This window comes from Pinus tabuliformis, chromosome Q (genome assembly GCF_031772625.1).
Source record: "Pinus tabuliformis cultivar Carrire ecotype Pingquan chromosome Q, CPIR1, whole genome shotgun sequence".
In the NCBI taxonomy this organism is placed as follows: Eukaryota; Viridiplantae; Streptophyta; class Pinopsida; order Pinales; family Pinaceae; genus Pinus; species Pinus tabuliformis.
The window spans coordinates 566,393,345-566,415,531 of record NC_142296.1 but is presented as its reverse complement, the minus strand read 5'-3'; positions in this window follow the sequence as shown (position 1 = coordinate 566,415,531).

Sequence of the window (22,187 nt, the reverse complement as noted above, 5' to 3'; positions counted from 1 at the left end):
AGGGGGTATCTCTCTTCCCTGTCTTCGCAAACCCTCGTGCTTAACTCCCAGATCCGGAGCTTTCCTGGTCTTCCTAACTCTATTGGATTTTCTCTTGTTATTCGGACTCCTACGTTTGACGTTTATATGGCCTTGGAGAGTTAACTCTCCACTCGCCTAATCCAAGGCCCTAAAATCCTAAACTTGTTGGTGTAACTGACTAAGACAAAAAGTTCTAGTGAACTTTAGTTAGCGCTTGATTTTAAATTAGGCTGTTCTTTAAGTCACAAGGTAATGGAAGTGAAACTAGTGGTGTTTTTTGACGCAAAAGAAATTAATAAAAACTTAACTACATGCACATGCACTTTTTGTTTTTCGATGAAGAGCAATTTCTATAGGGTTCAGGGGAACTTCTAATAAAACAAATTTTCTTTTCTTTTCGTTAATTCACGCTTCACACTCACAAAAGTTAACAAAGCTATGTATGCCTAAAAGAGGATGCAAATCTATCCTAATGCAACAAATATATGCGGATGCAAGATTTTAAAACTACTCTAAAAACAAAAAATGAAAGTTGCTTGCTTATCAATCTTTATCTTGCCACTTAAAATGTCTAGATGGAATATGAGATGCTACAATTCATTTCGTCTAAACACTAAAAACAAGTTCTAAGACAAACATAAAGCACTTTCACTCACTAAAAGGAAACCAAATGAAAACCAAGTTCAAGAAAGCAAAACTAAGATTTTCACAAAGATTTTCTTCAAAAGCAACAACAAAAAGAGTCTTTTCAAAAAATGCTCTCAACAACACTGAAACTTGTGATTGAAGAATAGGCAATCAAACACTTTTGCGAATCGACACCACTCAATGGATGAAAACTCAACAAAAATAAATGTGTTTAAAATCGCTCTTAACAATCAAAAGCAGCAATGAAAGCTTTGGCAATGAAAACCAAAAAGATCAAAAAGACAAATTCCAAGAAAGTGTCAAACAACAACTTTCATGAAACAAAGAAGTGGATGGTCACAAAAAGCAATTTCGTCACGCAAACGAAAAGTCACCAAAAGTAAGGTTAACACAAAGATTGTGATCAATCTTCCTGCCCTGATGGATCAGAGCAGCCAAGATTCCTAGCAAGAAATCTTGCGTGCTTTAGCAAAAAACGATGACGCTTGCAATCAACAAAAAACAAGACCAATACTCCTTATAATCAGAGAGAATTCAGAACAAGATGCTTGCTGTAAAAACAAAGACTGATACTGGAAAGTGATTGTTTCAGACTGACTCAAACTACCAGACAAACCTTCAGAGACACAAAGATTTACAAATTTTGAAAATTGATAGCTATACGTGACTGTACTTATGTACAGAATGCGTGTATACGCTACTGTAACTAAGGAAACCTGTGTATACGCGGGTTCGCTTAAAGAAACATGCGTACATACGCCTCTGTAACTAAGAAAAACAGCGTATATGAAAAGCTTCAAGAAAAATAAAAAAGAAACTGAAGAAACTGGCAAAGCTTAAAGTTCAAGAACAGACCAGACAGTAACAGCAAGCAGACAAGGCAGCTGAGCCCTGATTGGCTTGAAAAACACCCAAACTAGGAACAACAAGAGTGTTGTCCCCAGCGGAGTCGCCAATTCTGTTGGAGGGAATTGCTCCCCTAGGGCTTTTTGGGTTGAAACCCTAGCAAACTGAAAGTTGTCTATTCAAAGAAACATGCATTCATACAGCCATTATGCTATTATAAGCAAATTCTATGATAAGGGTACGTACCTTTGGTCCTACGTTTGAGAAGGCCCTTAGGGTCCAAACCCTTCTTGGAGTTCCCTTCTTCTCTTTTGTCCTGCAAAACAACCAATTCAAAGAACACAGCAGTATATGGACAAAAACTTATAAAGAAACCATCTTCATGTTGTAAAGCAAGGTAGTTAGTTATGAAATCCAAACAACCATTTACATATGAATTCTAAACATGAATATCATTAACATAAAGAAGATTCATTTCGGGAACCAAGACATGTGTTTCTTTTATTATAGACAAATAAAGTACATAAAAAAGGAATATTTTCACCTGAGTCACCTTCAGCAGGCTCCAAGCAAAGCTTCCTTCCGGATCCGTTCCAGCCTCAAGCCTCTAACAAACTCCTTCCATGACTCTCTCCATGATGTCATAAATGGTGGATGAACATCAACACACAAGGAAACAAAGGTTTCCTGTACAAAATAGGGGAAGTGCAGAAGGCACAATGGACTTCAGACCTGGTCAAGGGAAAAATCTCAGCATAATAACCTTTCTCTCTCTTCTCTCCTCCCTTTGGCCTTCCCTTTGAGGTCTTTTTATACCTCTCCCAAAGTAGTTTTTTAGTTGGGAGTTGGTTGGGAAAAGTTGGGCCACGGGCACTAACAGGTGATCAGCAGGTCAAACCCGCGATCTCCGCCCGAAAATGAGGAATTTTATATTTTTTTTAAGTGTTTTAATACATACACGCGGGTTGGGTATACACAGACCAGTGTATACACGCGTTTAACTCAGGGCAATGTCGCGTATAAGGGATAAAACACTGTTTTTTAAATTTTAGGACCAGGTCTGGAAGGAGGGGTTGCCCTAGGCCATGAGTACAGCATCACAAACCATAGGAGTGAGATTTGGAGCTACAATAGTGGGGGTCCAAGTGGAATTGGTGGGTGGCCACCAATATCCACCTGGATCAGTAAGCCATTCAAGAGATAAGATACCAAAGTAAGTTTCAGTCCTATAGGGAAATCCTATCATGCATATAGCATATATGAAAATCACTCAAGACAACTATAAATACAGTAGCAAATATGCTCTTATTTTCTTTAATACAACCATTAAATCACATAACAATTTAGCTTTAACTTATGTCAAATCAGTAAGACACATGAGTGTTGAAAATTACAAAACCATGAATAAGTATGGTCCAAAGATGATAAACAAGAAATAACCATCATAAAACAATTTGTGAGTGTTTATCATAATTTCAAGCCTTATACGATGAAGACCACCTTTTTCTTAGCTCTTAAGAACATAAAGTAACAAGTCAACAACATATCATTCCAGAGAGTACATCTAAGCTAGCCTGCTGGAACAATATATATGTCCCCCTCATATAGTTATTATGTATATCGATGGACCAGATAACAACTTCATTATTTAGATAATCCATCAAAGCTTAAATCATTTCCTATCCCAAAAGAACCAGGTAGCAGGCAAAGTGGGTAAGCTATTGATCCTCCATTTTGATAGGAACTTTCTTATTAGAACTCCCAACCACATGTACATAATGTAAAAAGGTGTGATGTATAAGGTAGAGCTCATATGGAAAACTACAACATCAAGATGAAAAATAGTTGCAAATAATATAGAGATGTCTAATGCCTTGTTGTTACATACTATGGTACTAAGACATCACTAGTTAGTTTGGATGCTCCAAATGATCATGTAGTCACAAGGAAGCCTAAGATGATTTGTTGCATGGTGTTCCAACATTCATTGATTCAATGTACTTTCGAGAGTCTATCTCTAGCCTTATTGCCTAAGATATCTATCTATATATATATATATATATATCATAGCCAGAATTCGCAACATATCACATATAGCTTCAAGCACGTCCATTTACTATTTTCAATTGGAAAACCCTACAATCCTCATTCTAACTCATAAACAATTAGAACCCAAAACTTGTAATGTGAGCTTCAATAAATTCAGGGCCAAAGAAATAAAACAAGGCTTTAGTGCCAAATAACAAAGGAAATCCTAACTCAGAGTAAGAGTTTTTTTTGGGTTACTACCAACAACTACCCACACAAAATTTACAAATAAAAATCCAAATCCTAAGAATCCAAGGCCCAATTAAACAACCTCGCAAAATCCCAAACCTAGCAAGGTATTAAGTGTTAAAATGGAAAAGAGTGAAAGGAAAATAATGGTGTCCAAGTCCACAATAGATTTGGGGAAACTTGTGGGACTAATCATTTACCACAAACTAACAATGCTTCAGTTGTCAATGGCCAAAGTTTAGAGCAGAAACAAACTTTTTAAACAGATTGCTTGGATTGCTCGCATTGAGACATTTCAATTATCCACAAGTTTACATGCTTGAGTTGATGTATTCTAGTGCCGTCATAGTGAGTTTTGAGAGCCTATCTCATTAACGTTTTGGCATGGTTAGCTATGTAATAGCAGGATGAGGCAACACAGAAAATTGCATTAGGCAGTTGTTTCATTTAGCACCCGAACCTCAACGCAATAATGGTACTACAAACATGTGGAAGGGAAAGGTAAAGGAAATAACAATTACAAGTTCACAAGCTTGATCTACAACCTCATCTAAGTTTACTGGACTTGTTCCTATCACTGGAAATCTCTCTGTCAAGGTTTGAAGTAAGGAAATGTGTTTTACCATGCTTTCCTTATAAGTGTATTTGGTGTTCAGAGGCCACATTCACTATTTAAAATTTATTTCATGTGTGAGGACCTCAGTAATATTAATTACCTGGAATAAAAAAACATATAGCATAAAAGACATTCCCACAAGGACATTCTTGCTTCGAGTGAAGTAGCGCTCTAAATGAGCACCAAGCTTTAGACTCTAATGATTTTTGTGCATATTTTGACACCTACTAAGATGTGTTTCGAGATTCTCTTGGTCCCGGGTTAAGTGATAACCTATTTCAAAACTATATATATACACATATTGGTTTGTAGGACAAACAATTAAGTTGAACTTTGTCCAGGATTTAGGTGGAATTCATCAGAATTTGAGTATATTTCTCCTATAGGGCCAAGATCAATTTTGAAAGCAATCTCCACTGCAAAGATTATCTACATATACAACACTATAGGTACATTGTATAACATAGAACCAACAACCACAAAATCATCAACCACATTTCAAATATATATAAGCAGTCATAATACATAGTTCGTCCAGCACATTGGTAACATCAGTTCAATTTAATGGGAGAAGGAAAGAAACTAACTTTGAAATATGAGTAGAAGAGACCGAAGTGCAGAAAATAAAGACCAGAACCTTGTAAGGAAAATCTCGATAGGCATAAAGTTATGATTAAGAACGAATTACATGATTGAATTTCCAGTGCCACCTGTAGGATTAAAATTCAAGCAACCATCAAGAGCCCAAGTAACCAAGAAACACATTGTCCCGGGTATTTGGTTCGGGAAACTAAGATAGGGACTATGATTTTCCACCCAACCGTAGACGAGCTGCAATCAGATTCACTTGTTGTTGTCACCCCCAAGCCGAACTCCAGAGGTTGAGCGAGGGGGGTTGCTTATGGAATTAAACCAACTTATCCAACTAGAACAGGGGCTTCAGGGGCCCGGCAAACTCCACCACCCGCAATATCATGGCATTATCCCTAAACTATGTGTTATCTCTCCTTTCATTACCTTCTCCCTCTACTAAAAAAAAATTCATCGATCCACCTGCACTGCTACACTTCTCTCCCCTTTTTTACTTTACATACCTACATACAGGGATCATTATTTGTTATTGAAGGTTTGTTCCCATGCTAGTTCAGTCTTGAATGATTTTATTCTTTTGTATGACTCCTACAAAGGTTCCTCAAATCCCACCTCTCTGGTAGTTGTTTTTCCAGTATGACCTTGTAATCCTTTTGACCAATCCATGTTGCTCCACCTGTCCCTTTTCCCTTGATTTTTTTTTCTATTTGTTTGCTCTTTCATCCTTGGTCTTCCTGCTAGAATCTTGCAAGCCAATCACCATGTTGCCACTTAGTTCCATATCCCCTTACTTGCCAATTGTTAGCCTCCATGGTTTCCACCATACTAGTTAACATCCCAAGTAGTTTTCCCCCTCCATCTCATCTCTAGAGTCTATGTCCCCAACTCATCCCATCCATTCAATTAAATTTATAATGCTCATAATAATTAGGAAATGAAATCTAGGGCAATTACACATGAAAGGCCTTCATCGTCTCACAGATGATTTCAAACGTATCCAACTGCTTCTTCATTGATTTCATCGAACCTTGAATTTATTCTTTGGCGATCTACCCATTTCTTCCATTGACAACTTGTAAAGTCCTCCTTTTTAGTTGATCCTTGAAAATCCTTCGGTTAATCTTTGTATGTTCGAAAAACTACAAATTAATCTTTATTGTTTGATCTCAAAACTTCATAATCACAATAGATTGGCGAATTTGACCATTCTAGGTCGAATTCAATTTTGCAACTTGTAGATTGACAACTTCAATAATCTTCCTGATGGCTCTAAGGACAAATTCACCATGGATTTGCTCATAAATTTGGGGGTTTTACTCCCTTTACACGAATTTCCCCAAATTTGACATAGACCAAAACTTTATAGTAATGAATTTCTCAAATTCACTTTTGCATCTGGCCCAATATGGTTTAACATTAAACCATAGTTTTGATACCACTTTGTAACACACCTAGATCATTGTTTGCAACATGCTACTCATAAAAGAAAAAGAAAAGAAAAAAGACTCTAACATAATTTTTTTTCTGTAAATGTGTATGTGCAATATATTAGAAATGTCCATGTAACAATAAATCTAAAAGTCATGAATGCAAAGGAACTAAATATGCACAATAACATGTAATTGTACATAACATGAATTAAACACATCATTCAAGTATTTCAACATAGCATTCAAAGTGTAAAACACACACATAGATGAATACTTATCTTTAAAACAAATTCACACGGCTAGTTGCAAACATTTGACATTCCTCCTAGTTGTGGACTCTATTGTTCCAATTCTCTCAAGAGCTAGTCACTCCTGACCTATGGCAATGAGTCCACAAGGAGGAGCAAGATCCTATGGGTATCTAATATCCAGTCTTACGTCTTAATACCTATTAAAAACACAATGACATGATTCTTATAGTGATTCCAACCATCCAACTCTATGCCCTATCAATATGCACGAGCCAAGGGATGGGGTTTCCTTTTTTGCACCATAGTCCCTCATATAATCTCCAACCCCTCTAAGGCTCCAACAAAATATTGGCCAATAATTTTTCAACTGGGTACTCCAAAAACTCTAGTTATAGGATTACTCACATAGATTTTACATAGGTTGTTGGGTAATTTATGATTTAGAACTTTTGCCATAACAACTAGAGTACCTAATGCCCTCAACTAAAATATTTCAGAACTTCTCTTGGGAATAAGAGCTTCAAAAATTTGTCTTCAACACACAATCATAGATTTCTGCTCTTCTTGACACTTCAATACATTTTATTCACTTCTATTATTTCCAAAAATTGCCTACACACTCGACTCAAATTTCCTCTTCCATACATGGGTTGCTTGACTCTCACTCTCCCCAAAGATTATTGTACTAATCCCATGTTGTCATAACTAAGAGACTTGACTTTTTCATCTACCTCTTGCATGAGTGTGCTTACTCTCGTGCTTCATTAACTAGTTGAGGTGACTCTTCTACCAACCTCACACATGGATTCAATGAGTGGTCTTTAGTAATTCTAATGAGGATTCACGTGGTAATGATAATTAATTTAAGAAAATGACATGGGATTATGAGCATGTGGATTTCCCCTTTGGAGACCCTTTTCATCCCCCTCACTTATGGAATTATAGTGCCCTATAACTTTGTTCATGTTATAAGTTTGTCTTGCAATGTTTCAATATACAATTTTGACATGTTGCATTGCTTGGACCTCGACCTTTCATAATATATATATAATTTATACATTGTTAATATGGGGACCATAACTCGGATGTTACAAGCTCAAGCGTTGAGCTCTCCATTTTATAGGATGAGAGCAATATGCCCATGAACATGGTCACCAATTTTACCAAGGGAGAACACTTTAAGGCTTCTAATTAAGTATAATTAGTAAACTCCAATTATGAGGGCTAGAAGGAAGAGGAAACAATGCACTAGCTACCAAAAACAATAGAAAACGTCAAGCTAAACCTATATCCTAAGAATGCAACAATGGAAGTAGTTGACGATCATGCCTTTTGCTAGCTAAATGTATTGCAAAGTTAGTAGGATATCATTTGTTTCTATAGAATATATGCCACTAATAAGTATTAAGTTGTATTACTTAAGGATTTGGATAGGTATATCCACATTGCAATATATTAATATTTCTATTTTGGTTTTCACTGGAAATTTTTGAACCACACTCTTGATATATCTTCATTGCGAGCTATGTAGTAGCTTGTAATTATAAAATCTTCCAATTATGGTTTAAAAATACAAAACAAAAAACATACAAAGGTTTAAAAGACTTACAAGCATTTGGAGATTCCAAGATGTTGATTGGTTACGAAAATAATTGTTGCAGAACTGGAAACATGTTGCCATGTTCATCAAGAATCAAGTTTTGGAGATAAAATATAGTTTTGAAGCTTTCTATTTTACTCATGTTTATAGAGAATTCAACTCAAAATCCAACCAACAATAAAAATATTTGTTGATATAGGAGGGGTTCCTTTTCAACCAAAAATTTAAAGGGGATCTTGAATTTCAATCTGAGAAAAATATATTCATTGATATAGGAATTAGATGTTTTATTTTTTTCATATGTAGTGTTAGTGTCATGTTTTCATGTTTTTTGTTAGGTCCCAAGGGTCAGATAGAATGTTATGAAAAAGTTGTTGAAATGCCTCCCAAGAGGAACCATGGATAACTGTAATAATTTGTAATCGGATAAACAAAAAGATTGTTTTAAAACAATTGAATGGTAATGATTTTGTTGTGCCTATCAAGGTAGTTACATGTATGTTATGTTTTCATACTTGAAATATCAAATACACAAGTTTTTTCTTGGAGAAAAAAGTTATGTTTTGTAAATTATTATTTATGTGATGTTTATAATAATGATAACTATATTTTATAGCCCCCTAGGGGCAACTCAACTGGTGATGGTCGTAAATGAAGTATTATCTGCGAGGAGGTTTGGTGTTCAAATCCCCCCAATTCACTTGTGTGTGAGGAAGGGGCATACATATGCACATAGAGTTTATAGTGGTAGCGATTGGAATTGATCATGTGTCACGCGAGTATAGACTGACCTAGTTGTCAATTCCTCTAGTAAAAGAAAATGATATCTATATTTTATGTTAAACTCAAGAGGTAGGTACCTGGATGGGGTGGTGCATGAGTGCAGAGTGGCACCTAAATGGTGTATGGCGGAGGTGCCTAACATGTGAGAGGTGAGGGGGGTTAATCCCTATAGCGCATGGAGTTTAGACTCATATGAGCTAGAGTAAGGCAAGAACATAACGAATGATGGTTAGGACGTTATGTCAAGAGGGAGGTTGGTGTAATGGTAATAGGGGAATTTTGGTCATTCAAGCCATCAAAATTGAAATTAGAATAAATATTCTTATTTGAACATGTAGATAATGGAAGCATTATGTCAGGGTTAGGTATAAGCACAAAGTTTCCCTATGACCCTCTAGACTTGCTACCCCTCTCAACCAACTGAATCGATTTATAAGTTCATTAGTTTGCTCTATATTTTGTGTTGTTATGTGTTATTGTCTCTATTTTGGTTTTACTCTAGTTATGCTTCTTGGTTTGTATATGTGTATTGTGGGTCCTCTCTAGCAAGGGAGGTTATTTGTATCTTTGGTTTTGGATGAAAGTAGTAAGGAAAAATCTAATTTGGGTTATTTTTGTGAACTATTATTGGTTGGAGGTTCATTGGTATTTTGTCCATGGCTATGTTATGATCTTGTGGGGCATGAGCCTACTCCTATTTATAGGCCTTTCAAACATTCCATTCATATCTCACTTTCCATCCCTAGGGTTATCCACCCTTTCTCCTTCACAACCCTGTGCCCTATCATCCCCATTACCATTGACCCTCTATTTACCATGGAAAAAATTTCCATCGATGAAATGCTCAGAGTTTAGAAAAGGGAGAATGCAATGGAGAAAGAGATCCTCTTCCTGCATCCCTCGCTTTAAATCTCCATCCTAATATATGATGCATGCATAGAAGATTTATCATTAAGCAACAAAATTTTTAAAGAGAAATTCACTTATGATATTAAGGAGGAAGTGGATGAAATGGAAAATATTATCAATCAAGGGAGAAGGCAAGTTTCTAAGGAGTAGATTGACAAAAAGTATAGTGGCTAGTTTTCTAACTTTAGTTTTCTAGAATCAAAGACAAAAAATTATTTTAAACAACAAAGCTATATTGGCTTACCAAATCCTCTATGGCTCAAACCATGGAGGAGAAGGGAGATCGAAATCAAGAAATCCCCACTTGGTTGGTGCTTTTGGAAGCTAAGTTCAAAGTGGTGCTCATGGTGGTATTTTGGGTTAGAATTGAGGAAGACTCAAGAAAGGTAGGGGGGTCCTTGGTTCACAAGGAACCTCCTACATTCTCATAATCATAGAAGAGGACAATTATAGAGGTAATTCTTCTCAGTTACAATATTTAAGTTTGATTATCCCCACGGGGGTGTCACACAATTATGACATGGTTTAATTAGATGTATGTGGGAGGGGATTAGGGACTCAACCCCCTGCACACTTGGCAATCAAATGATATGATAACTCATACATGCACGTTAATGATCAACTTCATAATGGTTGGTGTCCAAAAAAAAAAATTCAGCAACCTCCTTAATGCTTGATACCTCGAAGCCAATACTCACAGTAATGGCTTCACAATCATGGTGGAGAAGGTGGAGCTCGATTGGTTGGACGATAATCTATGGAATACGTGGGAAGGAAATATGCCTATATTTGGAATTACTACCTCCTTTGTATTCAAATTTTCTAGTCAGACAAGCTACCTATTAGCTCCGAGGGAAAGTTTGAGGTGATTTCTTTGATATGTTTCAAAATTAGGTTGAGAGAGGGGTTCATGAGGTAGTCTCGGGCTAAGATAAGCAGCTCGACTTTTTGGATAGAATTCTCTACTCCATAGTACATGAAAATTCTCCTTCTTTAGCCAACCTCTTTTGAATCACAATATGTAAAGATATCTTCAAGAGGTTGGTTCTAGTGTCTTCTCCTATCTAGCTTTATTTTTGGTTTGTTTTGTTATATTAGGACTCTGGCTTTTCTCTTCTTAGTTTTGTTTTATCTAAATTATTATTCTTGGATCACCTTTAGGCATGAGGTTTTCTTTAAGTCTAGATTCTTCGTGTTTGATTTTATGGGCAAGCTTGATAGTTTATCTTCCTTTAATTGAACTCTGGGTTGGTTTGTGGCATATGTATGTATTGCTAATAGTGGGGCGGTGGAGTTGTGGTCCATTTGGGTCCCTCCTTGGTGGCTCTCTGCTTTCATTTGGTATCTCTGTTCCATTGGTGTCAATAGGTTGGTTGTGTTTCCTCTAGTTGATTATACCACCTTGTCTCTTCACTGCTCACCCTTACACATCACACCTCAAGTTCATCATCCCTTTAGACGTAGGGTTTTCCATGGGGTTCAACCCTCCCCTTCTATGATAGTTCAATTTGTAGCATAACATTTTGCTTCAATCTATGCAACCAACATCCCTTTCGAAATTCATAGGAAAATACACCAAGTAGATGAGGAAGCTATGGTGAAGAGAAGGTTTATCTTTGATGTTGAAATTTAGAAACAAGTAAGTAGTTGGATTCCTAACAGTAGAGATACTCATACTAGACATACTCATTACATGAAGATTGTGTATTTGTATTAACAACTGAAATCTAATATGGGAAAGGTACTCCTGAAGAGGTTAGAGGCCCAATAGGAAATTCTCCTATGCATGGATGAATCCATAGGCAATTTAGAAAAAATGACGACAAGGTATCCATGTTAGTAGAAAGTTGAAAAACTAGAACTCTCCAATTCAAAAGAGGACACTGAAGCACCTAACACTATACAAGTGGACTCTCCATCAAGTTAAATGTTTATCTTGTTTGCATTTACTTTTTGTTTAGAAGTAACAAGATTATCACACACAGGTTAGATATAATTCAATTGTTTGGTATTATTTTAGATGCTATTATACTCTTTATCAATTTTGAGAACATAATATCACACATTCTAATAGTATGGGCAAATACAATTTTCTTGTGCTACTAGTTTAGTTTCCCAAATGATAAGCCCAAAATAAAGCACATTATGTTTTTTTTTTATATATCATAATATAATGCTATGCGTAACCATATAATATTTGTTTTTTAATTTGATTGTAAATGTCCAATTTATTATTGAAGTAAGAATTAAAATTGCTTAAATAATTTAAATATATTGTACAATGGAAATGTTGCCACCTATGACTTATGACTTGACATGAATTGATTGATGTCATAGTTTACTCTATATAAATATCGCTGTTTTTTTATATATCATAATATAATGCTATGCCTAACCATATAGTATTTGTTTTTTAATTTGATTGTAAATGTCCAATTTATTATTGAAGTAAGAATTAAAATTGCTTAAATAATTTAAATATATTCTACAATGGAAATGTTGCCACCTATGACTTATGACTTGACATGAATTGATTGATGTCATAGTTTACTCTATATGAATATTGTTATTGGCTATGCATATTGTTCTAGATCTAAGCTAACAAACTTCACAGGACGAAGAAATATCTATGTTCAATTAATTTTATTTTCATTTCAATAATTTATATGTTTATATTAATATTATACATAATGACCATGTTATATAATTTTTTTGACTTTTTATTTGTTATGAAAATACGAAATTTTTTTTAAAAATAATAATTACTTTTCATGCGATTTCTAAATATAACTTTGAAGTGACCAGTAAAATAATAAGGATCATTGAATTTTTGACAAAATAACATCACTTCATAATTTGTAATTTTTCAAACAAAATGAAAAGTAAGGCAATGAAAATTATAGATTTTTTAATAAAATAAAACATTTTTTTAATCAAAATTTTCTGAAATAATAAATATGATGATAAAAATTATGAAATTTTCTTACCTAACATGATACATAGTACATTGCACTAAACATTGTACACTTTTGAATAGACATTGCAATGTAAAGTCAATTAATTGTACACTTTTGAATAGACATTGCAACGTAAAAGTCAAGTAATTGAATTAAAAATAAATTGAAAAAAAATAAAAATAAAAAATAAGACTTTGACTATAATGTATCACAGAAAACAATAAAATATTATTTTTAAATAAAAATAAAAATATACCCATTTTAAAATTCCTCGTCATGAGATCAATCCATACATAATTTAGGCCATCTTTATGTATGACTAATACACAATAACCCTCCAAACTACATGACACACCATTGTGTGTTTTTCTAATAACATAAAACTAACTCTCCTTAGTATTATTCCCCTCATTTTTTCAAAGCCATAATTTTTCTAATAACACAAAACTAACTCTCCCTAAAATCATTCCCCTTGGTTGTTTCAAAGTCATAAACACGAGATGTTTACTGCATATTCAAGTTTATGGAATAATAGTCATACACGTTTTTTTAATTCAACATGTTATATGAACCATAAGCTAAAATATTAAGTTTATTGCAAAGTATCATAAACAAAATATATATATATATATAAAATAGTCATGCACATTTTTTTTATTCAACATTTTATATGAACCATATGCTAAAATATTTAAGTTTATAGCAAAAGTATCATAAACAAAAGTTAAAATAAATATATATATATATATATATATAAACCTAAGTAGGGAGTACTTGACACATTTTATGGAATGATATTATAATTGGTTAGAGCTAGTATTTAACTGTTAGCATGTTCTTAATTGCGATTGAGTTGGGAGTGTGGTTATTTAATACAAGTCAAAGTTATTTGTTAAGATTTGTCACTAGGAGGCTAGTTGTATATACACTTTCCTCTTTTACAAACTTATAATATGGTTTGTTATCACTATATTATGAGTGTGTTGATTTAGGATGTCAAATTTGGTGGCTTTTCACTTATGTCACATGACATCCCAATTTAATATTGGATTGTTAAATATTTTTATTTTTTTTATAATTAAAAAAAAAAATTATATAAATAAAAGTAATGTTAAAATAGTTAGGTTATTTTATTAATGTTTTTTCAATTAATTTTTTTCGTTGAATATGTTTTAGAATCTTGTGATGATGGATGGAAACTAATTCTGTAGGCTGAAATATATTTTTTTATCTCTTATATATATATAAAGGTTTTATAACCACTAGGGTTTAAATTTATACTATTAAATATATAGATATATTTTAATAAATTTTATATGAGATTAAGTAATTTTATTGGCCAACAAAATTTACATTTCATTTTTATTTTCTACGAGATTAAAGTAATAAGTTATAATAATAAGAGCTAATTATATGATGGTAGGACCCAAGTCATGGTTTAGTCTATTAAATTAGATCTCGTCTTTTTTCCTCTGCATAAAGGGTTGGTTACCCCATTGACTCTTCTTTCAACCATTCACTTTTTGCATGCATCATTTTCTCTACCGACCTTGTTGCACCTCTCACTAGATTGTCTTGGAATATTGATTTCCATTCTCTAATATGCAAACTTGAACTCTCTTAATTGCAACTACATCACATAACATAGGAGAAAGTGTTGTTCAACTCTACCTCCCAATCCCTACATAATTGGCATAACCTTTCCTCTTACAAGTCCTCGAATTGTTCCCATCTCACCTAATGTAACTTAGAAGATTGAGAATACCATCTATTATTTTATTTTTTCTAAATTAGGCTAATTCTATTAAGTAAGAAAACTATCATACACAGAGGCTGAAGCTTGTACTTAGCTATGCCAGAAGAGAGGCATCAACCAGCAAAAAAACTAGAATTGAACTGCCGAGAAGGGAAACTAGTTCTTAACCCAAGGTTTTCAAAAATATAGTTTTGCTGCCCACGCAGGGGAAACTAGCGAATTAACAAGTTTTGCATCATTGTATCTGAAAAACTGAAAAAGGAAAACCCAGCTGAAGAGCTTAAAATTGTAGTGTTCCCCCAAAAAACCATTAAAAGACAGAAACTGAAAAACAAGTCCCAGTGAACCTGAGACACGTGGCGGCTGAGCGGCAGTTTACTAGGCAGGCACGTGGCACGTTGAAGGTCCGCAAGGTGGCAGTCCAGGCGGCGAGCACAAGTCATCGAGGTGGCGGCTAGGGACGTGGCGGCGATGGAGGCTGCTCCTCCACAATGAAACATCTGTAATCTTCCATGGCGCCACTTGTCAGTGGCTGAGCTTCCATGTCACCTGCCTGCGTCTCTGGTTTCTCTTCCTCGATGATGCAGCAGTAATCATTGATGACCCAATTCATCTTCTGAGCCGGTTCCATTTCCTTCCCTGCGCGTCTGGTTGGCAGTTCTGAGCTTCGTTCCCCTGCACCCTGAAGATTAGACTGAGCCAATTCCGTTTTGGCCTTGGATTGGCTGCTCCCCGCAGTGGTGCAGCCTCCCACTGCAATGCTAGAGAGCCTCATGGCTTCTGTGCGGCCCTCACCCATTGCTCTGTGATCCTTAGGTGTTGCAATTCGAGCGCCAACCTCAGAGTCTTGAGCCTCCAGATTTTGCTTCTCCTCATGAAAACTGATGGTAATGGTTGCAGTGATGAGGGGCTGGTTTAGGGCAGAGCGAAAGGTAAATTGAGAATTCTGGGAGTGTGGCAGAGGAGCTGTCAGAGTGCTGCTGGGAGAAGGGTCGGAGGTGGAGGGAGGCGTAGCAGAGGCCCCCGAATGGAAGCGTCCTCTGCCACTACGAGTATTGGGGTAGCGGCTTGTGTGCTGCTCAGCCAAGGAGGAGGTGGTCTCCGAAGCTGGCGAGTGCCTGGAGCGGGTCAGGCTACCTCTATTCCCACCTCTACGGCTGCGCATCCTATGGTGCACCATGCTTTCGGCACTAGAAGGCCGCCTGGAGCGGGTCAAGCTACCTCTATTCCCACCTCTACGACTGCGCATCCTATGGCGCACCATGCTTTCGGCACTAGAAGGCAGGTTGTGGTCTGAATTGGGCTCAGAGGGCTGCAGCGTTGCAACGGAGCTGACAGGCAAATCAACAGAAGGATGAGCTACCAGGGCCGAGGGGATGTGAATTTGCAGATTCAAGCTATGGGTAAAATGGATGCCCGAACCAAAGTCGATGCAGCAATAAAGATAGCATCGTCTACCAGTGGTTGTGCGGGAGTTGGGCACCGCCACTGCATAAGGGCAGAGGCATTGCAGGGGCTGAGGTTGCAGAGGAGGAATTGTAGGAGCGACAGAGGTATTTTCCCAAGAGCCCATCGTTGCTTTGAGCCGAGGATGAGGTCGGTTATCAGGGTGGCGGCAGTATTCATTCAAGGCGCATTCATTGTTGTAGTTAATGCCATCTTTGAATTTCTGTGCAAGCCATGTGTGTTCTCCACACGCCAACCCAGTTGGCAGCCACCTCAGCGACCGCCATTTCCACCTGCATCCGAGGAGAATACCATCTATTATTAAAAAACAAAAACAAAAACAAAAAAAACAAAAACAAAAAACAAAAAACAAAAAACAAAAAACAAAAAAACAAAAAAACAAAAAAACAAAAAACCAAAAAACCAAAAAAAAAAAACAAAAACAAAAGCAAAAAACAAAAACAAACAAAAACAATTTTATCGTGTTTCTTGTTAAAAAAAAGGAATTTCAATACAAGCAATCATTTATACAACTTGAAATTTAAAGGCCCCTGAAAATGATCTTCTAATAGGTTATTTTCCAATATATAAAATTCAAAAAGTATAAAACCGTATAATAACTCTATCTAAGCTTATATTTTTTTAATCCAGAACAAGCACATTTTACATTAGAAAGTTGCTACAATCGCATTGGTCAACATAATAATAATGCAAAAATATGCATTCTCCAAAAAGAGATCTTATAACTTGTCCAAATTTTGGAGCTTACTATCTAAAGAAACATGCCAATCTCTTGTAGATGATTTTTAAAAGACACCACAAATATAAATATTGTAGAAAACACCTAAGACAAAACAAAATTTGTTAAACATGAAACATTAGTACTGGATAAAACAATGATGGTTGTAAGCTTCCTCTTGCTTGTTTATGATGGTTTGAAAGTTCTAGTCTACAACCAACATTTCCACATTTCCTCATGTTGTTGTAGAATTTCGTCTTCCTTGACTTCTCAACTATTGACCCAATACACAATTCGGCATTTGAAATAGCTTAAGGGAGACTTTCTGATCCAGGTCCGGGTGTGAAGAAGGACCCTTCCAAGACCTTTTACTTTCATAATGTGTTAAAATTTCTTTTTAAAAGAACATTAATGAATACATCTGCATGCAGAAAAGAAGAGGAACATAACAATCATCAACACATGAAAACATAAGCGTTGATAACGAAGTTCGTCCAGGAGGGACTATGTCTCCGGGCCTCGGTGTCAAGATGGTGTAGACCACTGCATTAAGTGTTGTCAATAAAGTGATGTACACAAGAGATGATGCCGCAATCATGCAAGGAAAAATGCCCTCATGCAGGAGTGGCTCTAAGAGATATTCCCAACCGGAATTCTCAATCAACCTCCTATCAGTATGACACAAAAGCATGCATGGTGAGAATCCTACCAACATGGCACAAAAGGGATGTCAAAACAAAACACATGCATGGCGACAACAAGAGTATCCCAACAACATACAACACGGGATCTCAAAGCATAACATGAAGAGTTAGGACAGCAAGTACATCATATAGAATATTCCACATCAAATCAAGCAAGGAATCATGACAACATGGAATAAACAAGATCCTGCCTCAATATCAATCAAGGATCCGTGCAACACCATATATAAAGAAGAAGTATATAAACACATCATATACCTCACACCACGGGCCATCTAAAGAAGTGGATAAAGCAATCCATGGTGAACAATTGTTCACATTGTCGATGCGCAGGCACAGCCCGATACCGATCTGGACTTCGGCTCCCCATGCATCGATAGCTTTCTGGCCTATTGCAATCTGGGCATCTGAAACAGTTGCTGTCAAAGTGCTGCAACTTGCTCGGCCATCGATCTCACAACATCGATTTGAAGAGGGAGACTGTTCTGGACTCCTCGGGCTCTGTAGCTCTCTGGCTATCTGGCTTCACAGCGTTCTAGCTATGTCGTTGCAGTTCTGCGGCTCTACCTGACCAATCTGGTTCGTTGGCTACCTTCTCGCACTGCCTCAATCACGCTCTGTGGCTCTCCATCAGGCGCAGCCTCCTCATTGGGATGATTTTGGCACTCAGGCTCTCGCACACACTCTGGCACAGGCTCTCGGCCTCTCGGGCACTCTCTGGCACAGGCTCTCTGCCCCTTCTCTTCCTCTGGCACGTAGCCTCCCGGGCACTCTACCTCCATCGTGTTTTATAACACGTTTGGGACAAGGCCGCATACAAATTGGAGGTATGTTGTTTAGGAATAGAATTTTGTTGAATGGAAAGTTCGGTCGGTTTAACAAAACCAAGGAAATACCTTTTTTCTGTTAAAACAAACAAATACACTAAAAAACTGAAAAATCCAACCAAACCATAAAATACTGGATCTCAAATTTTATTAAATCAGGCTTATAATTCCCATCGGGTTCGTGCCTAATCGCTTATCGCTATCGCTTCTGCTAATAGCCCTGCATATCGAGGGATCGCTGATCGTTCCAGTCGCCGATCATTGATATGCCGATCGCCGATATCAGTAATCGCTACGACCCGGGGTCCTGGTCCTAGGCCTTTCACCAACCCGATCCGACACTCCATCGTCGATTCGCAAGCGCCGATCGCTGCCTGAATAGCGCTGATATCGGCATCGCTTGCCTCCAATTTCGATTTGCCTTTTAAAGGCTTAAAAACCATTTTTAAAGGAAAATGCTTCATTTTCCTAAGGAACAAAGCAACCTTCTTTTCGCGATAACTTCATCATCTGGGCTCGGATTGAAGTGTCATTTGCACCATTGGAATCAAGACAACAAGATCTACGCTCTGGTCTTGGATTGACATCATTCTGAGCACTTTGATTTTCGAGCGTTCATAACCCTCTTTGCCCTGTGTGTCTTTCTGGAGCCACCTGGATCAATCCTCCCCACTGAGGAGCTTTTGGTCCTCCAAAAGCATGAAAAATAATCTACAATTCTCTCTGTACCCTGTCTACATCACAAGCATCCTGAAAAGGTCTTGCTTCCATCTCCTTCACCTTTGTTCTTCGGAGCCTTAAGCGACGAGCCGACACCTGCTACTTCTGCAACCTGTAGTACATTGTTTTGCAAATCACATGCTTGAATGATATGACCAACTAATGACCCAACGTCCCACGCTTGCCACGAGTTTATCACATACTCGATGGTCAAGTTTACAACAAGATGGACGTAATATCCCAGCTATGACAACAAGGCCAACCTATCATGGTTGCTTCAAAAAGTGATGGAAAACACATCATCACTGCAACACATGATTTGCACGCATAAGGCCAAACACTATCATTTTGACAAGTGATTGGAAACATAACATCACTTTCAGAGTGTAAAATACGACTCAAAACATGACTAGACATCTTTGTTGTTGACTACGTGATGGAAACACATCATCACGTTTACATTTTAAAATGCAACAAGTGATTTACAAAAGAATGACCATGAAACGACAACATGTCTAGAAACCATTTCTCACTTATCTTTGTGAATGGGTCACCTCCTTGAGGTGGTTTTGCTTGTCGAGCAACTACTTTTCTTGGTTCATGCACCGACACTTTGTCTTTAAGGTGCTGCTCTAGATGGTGCTTCTAGCAAGTGGCACTTTGATGGCCATTTATGTCGCAATGACTGCAGTAGGCTTTCTTCCTCCATATTTTCTTAACCTGTTTCTTTTCATGCTATTGAGAGGGTCTTTCATGCCTCACGAGTGTTGCCATTCTTTTCCAACACTTGGAAAATGTATGGTTAGGTAAACCACAAAAAGTACATGTTTTTCGATGCCTTGATCTTTGTTTATTATTAACAACATGATCATCATCAAAATGAACATTCGAAGATCGAAAATGGTTATACCTTCCTTTGTTTTTTCTGATGTTAGTATGGCGATGAGAGCTTGCCTTAGATGTCTCCCTGCAATGGAAACTGCCATGGGATGATGGGGATGTCTTCCCATCATTCTCTTTCCTCGACAATGTCTCGGACGAATCTAACACCTTTGAGCACTCTCCTTTAGTGTATCTCGAGCTTGCAAATGGATGTTCATGCACAACCTCCAAAGGTGGAGTTATGCCTTGGTTATTAACACCAAGTCCTTCTTTCTCCTCGTGCCTCATCCTTGTAAGGAGACTCATGTTTGTCCCTGTAATTAGGATCTCCAAATCTCCAACAAACATCATACTATGAGAAGATGAAACCGAAAGGAAATCAACATCTTTTACCTTCTCTTTCGATTTGGAAAGCACTAAGGAGGGTTGCTCATCATCCATTGTTGGTGGTTCGCTAATTGTCTCAGCGCATTCCCCAACTTCTTTCCTAACATACCCAAGTCCTGCCTGACGGGGTAATTCCTCTACTTTGATGGGGTTGACAATGCCTTGGCCATTATGCCCAAGCCTTTTCCTTCATACCCCATTCTATTCAATAGTTTGGAGCCAATTCCTGTGGTGTGATTTTCAAACACAGCGAAATCATCATCAGGAAACATACATGAAGATGGAGAACTACTTTTTACCTCGCATGGGTTATGCTGCAGCTTTTCTAAGGCCTCGTCCTTTACTTGTAGCTGTCGTAGCAAACTTTGTTTTTCCTCTTTCTCTTCATGTAGATGCATCTTCAATTCATCGTTCTCTATTTGAAGATTATGTTTGTTTTGCTTCAGTTCTTCCATGGCCTCTTCTGTGGCTTGCAACTAAAGCTACAATCGCTCCTTTTCCTCTATCCTTTTTTGTAGAGTTTCATACAGGATTTCCACTTTCTTGGAAATATTAAGCATGGTCTCGTACATTGCTCTTTCATCCTCTGTCATTGCACATTCCATTGTTCACGCTGCAATTCACATACACGTAAAGATCACTTTGATACCACTTGCCTGACCAATCTAGTTCGTTGGCTACCTTCTTGCGCTGCCTCCTCATTAGGATGACTTTGGCAATTAGGCTCTCGCGCACACTCTGGCACAAGCTCTCGGCCTCTCAGGCACTCTCTAGCATAGGCTCTCTACCCCTTCTCTTCCTCTGGCACACAACCTCTCGTGCACTCTGCCTCCATCGTGTTTAATAAAACATTTGGGACAAGGCCGAATACAAATTGGAGGTCTGTTGTTTAGGAATAGAATGCTATTGAATGGAAAGTTCAGTCGGTGTAACAAAACCATGGAAATACCTTTTTTCTGTTAAAACAAACAAATACACTGAAAAACTGAAAAATCCGACCAAACCATAAAAGACCGGATCTCAAATTTTAGTAAATCGGGCTTATAATTCCCATCGAGTCCACGCCTAATCACTTATCGCTATCGCTTGTACCAATAGACCTGCATATCGGGGGATCACTGATTGTTCCGGTCGCCGATCACTGATCTGTCGGTTGTGCTGATCGCCGATCGTCGATATCGGCAATCACTACGGCCCGGGGTCCTGGTCCTAGCCCTTTCGCTGACCCGATCTGCCGATTCGAGACTCCATCGCCGATATCACCGATCACTGCCTGAATAGCGCTGATATCAACCATCGCTTGCCTCTGATTGCGATTTGCCTTTTAAAGGCTTAAAACCCATTTTTAAAGGAAAATGCCTCATTTTCCTAAGGAACAAAGCAACCTTCTTTTCGCAATAACTTCATCATCCGTACTTGGATTGAAGTGTCGTTTGCGCCATTAGAATCAGGACAACGAGATCTACACTCTGGTACTAGTTCGACATCATTATGATCACTTTGATTTTTGAGCGTTCATAACCCTCTTTGCCCTGTGTGTCTTTCTGGAGCCACCTAGATCACTTTCGACTAGATTCACAATCATTTGCCAAAGACTAACACACTCAATGTGAAGAAATTCTATTTGCCTATGTTAATTATGTAGGATTTCCATGATGAAGGCATATTCATTGTTTCTACTTTCTTCCCGACAATGCATTCTACTAGCAATAAAGAAAATCAAATCCCTATTATCGGTAATAAAATATTCCCATTCCTTTAGAACTCTACGAATATTAGTGATTTCACACATTGGAG